General features: G+C 38.3%; 1 long non-coding RNA gene across 1 annotated transcript; it reads right to left on the bottom strand.

Annotated features, from left to right (window-relative positions):
• Nucleotides 1–2,484: 2,484 nt before the first annotated feature.
• LOC145715414 (uncharacterized) lies at nucleotides 2,485–5,764 on the bottom strand. The gene is made up of 2 exons (XR_014137550.1): nucleotides 5,435–5,764; nucleotides 2,485–4,974 (listed from the first exon to the last, which is right to left on the bottom strand). It is a non-coding gene; the product is annotated as an uncharacterized LOC145715414 (long non-coding RNA).
• Nucleotides 5,765–9,554: the final 3,790 nt, after the last annotated feature.

Raw genomic sequence — 9,554 nt, 5'->3', positions numbered from 1 at the left:
AAGAGTCCATCAGAGATCACAGAGCTCTGAAGATAGAATTCTTGTAGGGAACAGAATGAGCCTGCCGGTCACTAAAAATAGCCAAGAATATTTATTAAAAAATAAATAAATAAGTGTTGGCCATGTAAGTAATACAAATAATCTTAGACAAAATGTGTTGGTTTTTATCCTACGATAATATTGAGTTTCTATGGGTATTTGTGTGTTGGCAAGGGAAGGTAGGAGGAGCAGAACTAGTTATTTTTATATAGTTATGCCCACAATAGTTCCAAGTGATTTATCAGATGCAATATAAGAGGATCATTTAACTATCTGAAGGTTCCAGAATTCTTTTTTCAGCTTTTCAAAACGACTGAGTTTTGAGGACATATGATAAAGTGCTGGTGAATTTTTAGGATACACACCACATATACCACCTCCCCTCACCATCGTGCACAGACACACACACACACACACACACACACACACACCATACAGGATTTTTCATTTTCAAAGTAAATCTGTATTCTTTTTTTTTTAAATTTTTTGATGTTTATTTATTTTTGAGAGAGAGAGTGTGTGTGAGCAGGGGAGGGGCAGAGAGAGAGAGGGAGACAGAATCCGAAGCAGGCACCAGGCTCTGAGCTGTCAGCACAGAGCCCCATGAAGGGCTTGTACTCACGAGCCTTGAGATCATGATCTGAGCCGAAGTCGGATGCTTAACCGACTGAGTCACCCGGGCGCCCCAAAGTAAATCTGTACTCTGAATTAAATTATTGTATAGCCAACATTAATGAAATTTAAAAAATGATTGCCAAAGATACACATCGTGCCGTGTTACCCACTCATTTCCCTGATGGTCACGTTCAGTGGTGTGTGTGGAAGAGTCGCTGCATGGCCACAGAAATACCGGGAGAGCCATTTCTGAAGTTTATTTTCCCATTTGTGGCGTTACAGGTATTCCATTGTGTTCACTCTTTCCTATGATCAATTACATGCCTCTGAGAACTCCTTCTAGGCTAAGCATCCAATATATGACCAGAAGACAGCAAAAATAAGAGTGATTCATATAGACAGGAAACTGAAACTGTAGTGATTGGCCTTATTTTCATGAAGTGAGCTTCTTTCCTAGCACACTAAATATTCTTAGTGATAAAGACTGCATAACTTTGAATTAGTAAGATGCTTTACGTGACACACATAGCTTCTGCAGAGAACGTACACCTTAGTCTCAACCATGTCATGAAAAGAAAATACAGAAAGAAATGAAAAAGTTAAGTGTCAGACCAAAAGCTGCATGAGTTAGCCATTGATGGGAACTCACAGTGACTTTCCACAGCCTGTGAAGTTCACCGGTGGCAACAGACCTGCACACACGTAGATATGCATCAATCCATTGAGCGATTCGTCACTCTTCACAATCGAGGGGGCCTCTTCTGTTTCTATACTTGATCAGCAAAGGTCATCCTGCACTTACTCATCCTTTCAAGTTAACAATAGCTCTGGAACTTACGCTGTGCTACCAGTAATTGTGTATAATTCTACCCACAAGAAATCCTGTGAAAGATGAAGTCATTAAACTGAGATGAGATGAGATGAAGGTCAACCCCATCATAATGTTAAACAGCAAAATGACGATTTTAAAACAGAAGTTCTATTCAAGCTATACAGAACAATAGGAATAAACAAGGGTCAGGGAAATTGAGTTCTAGCTTGAGATGTGCCTACTTGCCACAGGACTTTAAAGGAGTCACACAGCATTTCCGGGTCTTAGTTTCCTTACTGACATAGCCAGTGAGTGGGATTGCGTATCCTAATCTCTTTCCATATGTAGCATTCCTTTTTTGTAAATACAAGTCCAGTTCTAGCTTTTACGTCATCTCGTTCTGGAAGCTATAAAGAAGGACAGGTAAATCCTGCTAGTCCTGTACCCACCTGAGGCTTACCTCAGGGAGGTGGAGTTTTCTGCTGCAAAGAATCATTTTATGCTTCTGCAGAAAAAAGATGTTTCAGAGAGGCATTAAAATGTTCCTTAATGGAAACAACTTCCTTCATGTTCCCAGTGATAATATTGGAAAGACCACTAAAATTCTCTCCTCTGGGTTAAAAAAGTGAGGAAGGCAGTAAAGTGCAAATATTATCTGGGAGAATAAATATGTTAGAGCAAATTCTTTTTATGATTTTTTATCTCAGCATTGTTATACTCTAAAATATGTTTGAGGACCGCAAAGATTAAAAAAAATTTTTTTTACTGTTTATTTATTTTTGAGAGAGAGAGAGAGAGTAAGAGCATAAGCAGGGGAGGGGAAGGAAGAGAGGGAGACACAGAATCCAAAGCAGGCTCCAGGCTCTGAGTTGTCAGCACAGAGCCTGATGCGGGGTTCAAACCCATGAAGAGTGAAATCATGACCTGAGCCAAAGTCAGATGCTCAACCGACTGAGCCACCCAGGTCCCCAAAGACATTTTTAAGCATAGGATATAAACATAGAGCATTAGAAATGAAAACAGAGAAAATTTAAACATATTTATTAATGTGTTTTAAAATGATAACAAACCTGTTAGATATTAACACGAGTTGCATATTTTATGAAAAGGTAACTGTATTTTTCCAAATAAAAATTTTGTGAGAAAGGTGTCACTTTACACTTTGTAACTGTCTCGTGTCTGCTGAATAGATTGCAGCTGTTTTCACTGATTTACTGTTTACTTTTGATCTGTTTTAATGTGTTGTTTTGATGGAAGTATTTGAGGAAAATTGAACTCTCAGATAGAGTTGGAAAAGGGAGGAGTATTTTAGTAGTCCTTTCAAATAATTGTGGATATGCTTTTTGATACGACACCAAAACTTCACAACTTGTTGGTTTTTTTTTTTTAATTTTTATTTTAGAGAGAGAGAAAGCATGAGTGGGGGCAGAGGGAGAGATATAGAGAATCTTAAGCAGACCCCATGCTCAGTGACGAGTCCAATGTGGGGGCTCGATCCCACCACCTTGGGATCATGCCCTGAGACGAAATCAAGAGTCGGATACACAACCAACTGAGCCACCCAGGCATCCCAACAACTTGGTTTTTTTTTGTTTTTTTTTTTGATGATTAGCTGCAATACAGAATCTGAAGCCATACTAATCACGTTTTGCATTGTGATACATTGCAATCCATTGTTCTATCTTGCACTTTGAACAGGTCTTCTCCCATGTTTTATTTTGTAACACCATATACTGATCATTTGACAAATGCTGGTTTGCTAAGTTGTAAAGATCTTCCAAATTGAATACACAAGACCAGAACACTATATTCGCTAATATCACCATCAGTCTCATCAGGAAAGTCTTAAGTATTAGGAAGCCAGCAGGCTTGCAGTGCTGAGACAAGTTTTCACAAACTCCAATGTTTGCTTGACAGCTTGAATTTTATCATTGACAACAATAACTATTTGGCTCACTCTGTTCATTTTCACAAAAATATTCCAAGTGTGAATCACCATAGTTTGTCCGATATTTGTTCAAGTAAAAATGTGGTTCTAATAAAAAATCAGCTCGTTGAGCTCACAGCTTAATCACACAAGAGCTTGTACTAAAGACAACCATTCTTTGGAATGCAGCCGCAGTTCTCTATGCAAACGTCTCATTTTGTCTCACAGGATGTTAAAAGAGTTGCCCTCAAGGATTGAAATTTAATGAAATAAATACTTATTGCCTCATCAAAGGCATTCTTAGGTGAAAGTGACTTTAAGAAAAACAGCAGTAAAATGTACAGAGACCTAGTAGTTTTCATGTCACTGCTTTGATTTAGACAAAGATGTCAACAGCTTTACCTATCATGGCTTTTACATCATTACTGCAGATGAAACAAGGAAAGGTAAAACAATAAAATGAAATGAAATAAAGCAAAATAAAATAAAATAAAATAAAATAAAATAAAATAATAATATAAAAAGAGTTTTAACCTTACAGATATCTAAAAATGATCTCACAGACCTATGATCCTAGATTTCTGTGGTCAAAGTTTGAGAACTACTCCACAAGATTAATACTCTCAGATTACCCTGAGCACAAGAGGTCCTTCCTGGTTGGACCTCCTGGAGCCCTTAGCAGAAAATATTTGACAGATGGAGGCCAAGAAATTAGCAAAAGGGAGAAGCTGTTGCAGAAAAGGGCAGTGGACAGTCTTAAAAGAAAGCGTCTCATATTTAATGTCTTCCATAGCTGAGTTTGGGCATGTCCCACTCTCCAGATCTTAAAGATTATGCTTAAAGTAAATTTTGTCATTTGACTTATAGATGCTTCATACATACCTCCTGTTGGTTAAAAGAACATGTTTACAGTAAAATCATTGCAATGATCCATTCTGTTTCTGTTACTGCTTCAGTAATTGAGCTAAATACGGTTTGTGTTTTAATCAATATTTCCATTCTGCTGGTCTTTGAGTTCTACAGAGAAGGAAACCTCAGCCGAGGGAAGACTGAGCTCTTTTTGGTAAAGGACAGTCGTGTCTTGGATAATCAGTCAATTATTGACTGTTGACTGTCACTAATCAGTCAACTATTCTTATGAAATAAAATGATATCAATGGAATAGATATTTCAATACTTATAATGAGTTGGTTTTCCAACGAATGGCTGATAACTTGATTTTTGTCTCCTATTTGGCCTTCTTCCTTCAGGTTCTTACTTTCAATCCATTCTGATGTTGCAACTTCTTGAAAACCAGAAAAACCACCTAATTAGCTCCGCATTTATTTCAATTAAGATTTTAATTTTGAGGTAATTTTAGATTCACATGCAATTTTAAGAAATAATACACTCCTGTTCTTCTTTTTTTCTCCCCTGCAGCCACTTCCAACAAAACCTGGAGAATCTTCTCACCCACAAAGCATTGAAACCTCACTCTGTAGCCACAATGTCACGAAATTGACAGCAATGGGATTTGAATCCACGTGTGCAGGGCATGACAGATTAGCGATCCATCAGCTTAACCATGCCGCCACCTCATCACCTATAAGAAATAATACAGAGAGATCCTGTGTATTCTGTATCCAATGTCCGCCAATGAGAAAACTATGACAATGCAAAAATATAACATAATGCAATATCACGAACAGCATACTGGTATTGATAATCAAGATACTGAAGGGTTTCATCACCACAAGCATGTCTCATGTTGCATTTAATAGCCACATACACTTTTTTTTTAAGGATTTTATTTTCAAGTAATGTGTACACCCAATGTGGGGCTCAAACAACCCCGAGATCAAGAGTTGCATGCTCTACCGACTGAGCGAGCCAGGCACCCCACCACATACACTTCCCTTTACTCCCACCCTTTCCTTAACACTTGGTAACTGCTTGGTAACCACTAATTTGTTCTATATTTCTATAGTTTTATCATTTCAGCAATGATATTTAAATGGAATTACACAGGTTGTAACCTTTGGGGATTGGCTTTTTTCACTCACAGTAAGTCTCTCGAGATCCATCCACGTTGGTTGTTCTACGTATCAGTAGTTCTTTCGCTTTTATTGCTGAGTCATATTCCAAGTTTGTTTATATTATGAGTTTGTTTATATTATGAGTAATATTCCAGTTTGTTTAACCATTCACCAGTTGAAGGACATCTGGATTGTTTCTCGTGATTAGTGACTTCAAATAAAGCTACTAGTCTGTGTAAAGATTTTTTGGTAAATGTAAGTTTTCATTTCTCTGGAATAAATGCTCAAGAATCCAGGTTTCTCACTCAGTTCCTGTTGACTCCCAAGTTTGGAGAGGGGGTGGGAGTTGGTCGTTAACTGCTGGTTAGGGGTGGGAGTTCCGGTTCCCCACTGGGGTTCCACTGGTAACTCTCTGCCTGGGACTGATAGGAAAGCCTTGTTAACGTTCCCTGTGCAGCCTCTACTACTAACTATGCTAACACCACTAACTACCAACGCTACTAACATTATGTAGACTCATTACCACTCAGTAGGATGAAAGCTCAAGGTCTCTACTTACCCTACAAGGAAGATTGGGTGCGTTGTCACAGTCTGGCGAGGGTGGAAGTCTAGGCTCCCCACCTGGCCATGGCTGGCATGGATGGGGTTAGAGCCACAGTTTTTTCCTGTGTGATTGGTTGAAGTAGTTATTTGTTATTGTCTAAAGGTTTTCTGTCTTGCTTAGCTTATCCTCTTGTGGTCGGTCCTTTGGCTAGAGAGAGAGCAGGTTATCATCAGAGGTGTTTGGTTTGGTTTTCTTCTGTGCCTCTTAGAGTTTCTGGATTGCTGGCTCCTTAAGTCTGGGATCTATGAGGCAAAAATAAAACTGAAGTAACTCATCACCATGTTGGTCCTTTGATCCTGAGGTTTCTAGCTGGTCTGCCTTCCTCTCTCCACCTTTCAGCGTCTTCTTACAGTTCCCGTATATGTACATGTACACATTTTGCTTAATGGGAAAAATCAAAAACAAAAACACGTCTACTCCATTTTTCTGGGAGTAGAAGACCACCTCCATTATTTCAAGGGATACAGCTCACCGCACACCTCCCCCCACCCCCGCCACCATTCTGTCTGGCATTTAAGCATGGCTCAGTACACCTATTCATCTTCTCATTGTTCTGCTGGAGAATTTTTCATTATTCATAGAAATAATTAATAATTCTGAGGTGCCTGGGTGACTCAGTGGGTTAAGTGTCCAACTCTTGTTTTTGGCTCAAGTCATGATCTCATGATTCATGAGTTCGAGCACCTCATCGGGCTCCGTGCTGATACTGAGGAGCCTGCTTGGGATTCTCTGTTTCCCTCTCTCTGCCCTTCCCCCACTTGCACTGTCTCTGACTCTCTTGAAATAAATTAATTAATTAAAAGAATAATAATTCCTATTTTGATTTTTTTTTTTTTGCTTTTTTGAGCCTCATATGTGAAATCCTTTTGCTGCTCCTTATGTCTGTATTGAAGCACACTTTCTCAGCATGTACTTCACCTCCTTTAAGAAGTCACCCCAGCTATGCCACCCCACCTTGACTTCCCACTAGTCTTATAATAGTTGTTATTTGGGGGTGCCTGGGTGGCTCAGTCGGTTAAGTTGGTACTGACAGCTCAGAGCCTGGAGCCTGCTTAGGATTCTGTGTCTCCCTCTCTCTCTGTGCATCCCAAACTTGTGCTCTATGTCTCTCTCTCTCTCTCAAAAATAAATAAACATTAAAAAAGTAATAAAAAATATAGTTGTTATCTGTACTATTAATTTTGTTCCTTATTACTCGTCTTGTTATCCAGTGGCCTTGTGTTATTTAGTGACTTCTGTTATTTAATTACTTTCCCACTACCTTCTTGACCTCAAATATAGAGATTCTGTTTTAAGGTCTTTTGGGTTATTTTTTTACTGAAAATACTTTTAAAACTTCCTGCTTGCTTTCAAATGGTGTAGTAGTTTCTGAACTACTGTAAATATTCTTTTGCATGTAAAAAGCTTCTTAAAGATAAACCTGAAATTTTCAGGACAGGATTAGCATAGGGCACAGAATTTCCCAATACATTTGAACACACAAAAAAATCTAGTAATCACTGTCTTTTAGTTAATGCTTGCATTGGATAGATGAGAATCAGAAGCTTTGGACAGAATCAACTAGAAAGGAAAAGGATTAGGCATTATCACGAGCTATAAGTTACAGTGCCCATATGTTATCACCTTAGCCAAACCAATAACTAGTGATTGAAATGTATAATCAAGGCTCTTATTGGAGCATATTATTAGCTTCTCTCTATATAAAATTCCTGGTAACGGCTTTGCAATTATTAAGCTGCTTCTTATATTTGCTGCTTATATTTACTGATGATTTATTATTTGTTATTTAAAACTTCATGTCCTTGCCCATCTTTTATAATTTTCAACATTCTTCCAGGTTGTAGTAATAAGACCATGTAAGGATTACTTACTTTTTTATCTAGCAGAAAATTTGCACCAATGAAGACGGAAACCAGACTGATTTATAAAGCTGAATCTCTAACTTTGATGAGAATTTTTGAAGGGGAAAGAAAAAAATGGCTTGAGGAACAAAAAGTATTTTGCATCTCAAGAGCAAATACAGCTCTCAGGCTCAATTTGCTCTACTCTTAAGTATTAGCTGCCTTTCCGGAAAGTCATGTGCAAAGCAAATATATATCAAAACATATTTTCCACTGAAGAATTATAAGTTTTAGAGGCTTAATACGGAAAAAAAATCTCAAGTTATAAGACTGTTTTCAAACAAATATAGTTTTGGACATCTGCTACATACTGTTTAGGTTGGGAGGAGATCATAATGAAAATTTTAGAATAGTACTCAAAAACAGCAATTAAGAATCCTTTGCATTTCTGTAGTGCTTTATAATTAACAAGGATCATCTATATACATTACTTCATCAATGTGATTCTCCAAAAATTCTATATATTGAGCAACGCAGTTCTCATTTTAGGGGCCTCTGCCTTTACTTTGAAAATCACTTTCTTTGCTAACCAGTGGATTTTCTATGCATTCTAAATCCTCATTCCGTGTGCGGTGACTTCATCATGTGTACCATCGATCCTTGTGATATTTGCACATTCATTTTAAGCAAACACACTAAAAGGTATCACACAATTAATTTCCACCCCATCGGGCATTTTTCCCTAGTTCAACAGTGAGTTGGTGATTAAGAAATGCAGTGCTGCTGTTGTTCCGGGTCCTCACCTGACCTCAATTACCGAATGAAGGCAGGAGGCCTCTAATCTTCTCGTTTTCTGATGCCACGTTGTGAGCAATCTCATTAGATTCTAAAGTCTAGAGCATACAACTCCTGCTTAGAAGACTCAGTTACTCATCTGCGTCGGAATGTAAATAAGCATTAAGTGTATGTGTGTTTCATTAAACAATTGCAGGGTAAATATAGCTCCTGACTGCGATTTTAAATCTCTTTCCATATATTTTTTAGAAGTTCTCTTCATGCTTCAGTGAAATGGTTATATACGAAAAGGTACATCTGTATAATCTGTGTACCTAGATCATCAAAAGCATTCAATGAATTTGCTTGTTGCAGACTTACCCCAAATCGGGCTTCTCCTCTCCTTCCTGAGCACCCTGCTGGATGACATTTCCCTGCCTCGCTTCAACGTAGTTATGGAATACGACTGACCCAATAGAATGTGAACAAAAGTGAAAAGCATCACTGCCCAAGCTAGCTCCCAGAATCCTCCCCTGCACCAGTCCCCCCCCCCCCAACTGTCTGGAATATTGATGATCCCACAATTACCTTAGAAGCCATACCGAGAATGGCAGAATATCCATTACCCTACATCCCTGAAAGACTATGGAGAAGGGCTCCCCACCAACCTGTTCACCTATTCTGTAGCATTATATGAGCAAAACACATTTGCATTGTGTTTGAACTTTATGCATTTTGCATCCACTTATTACAGTTGGGGGCGAAGCCAGGTTTTGTCAAACTTACGCACACGCAATTTGAGAGGTTGTCTTCAAGAAAAATAATACAAATTACAAATACAAAATTCACACGAGTAAACATTTAGAATGAGACTTTTAACATCCCGATAAATGATAGAAACCTTATAAATTTAGGTCCCTTTTCTCTG

This window comes from Panthera onca, chromosome B1, assembly GCF_046562875.1.
Source record: "Panthera onca isolate mPanOnc1 chromosome B1, mPanOnc1 haplotype 2, whole genome shotgun sequence".
NCBI classification, from domain to species: domain Eukaryota; kingdom Metazoa; phylum Chordata; class Mammalia; order Carnivora; family Felidae; genus Panthera; species Panthera onca.
Note: the sequence above shows the minus strand (reverse complement) of the source record. Positions and strands in the feature narration are given on the sequence as shown.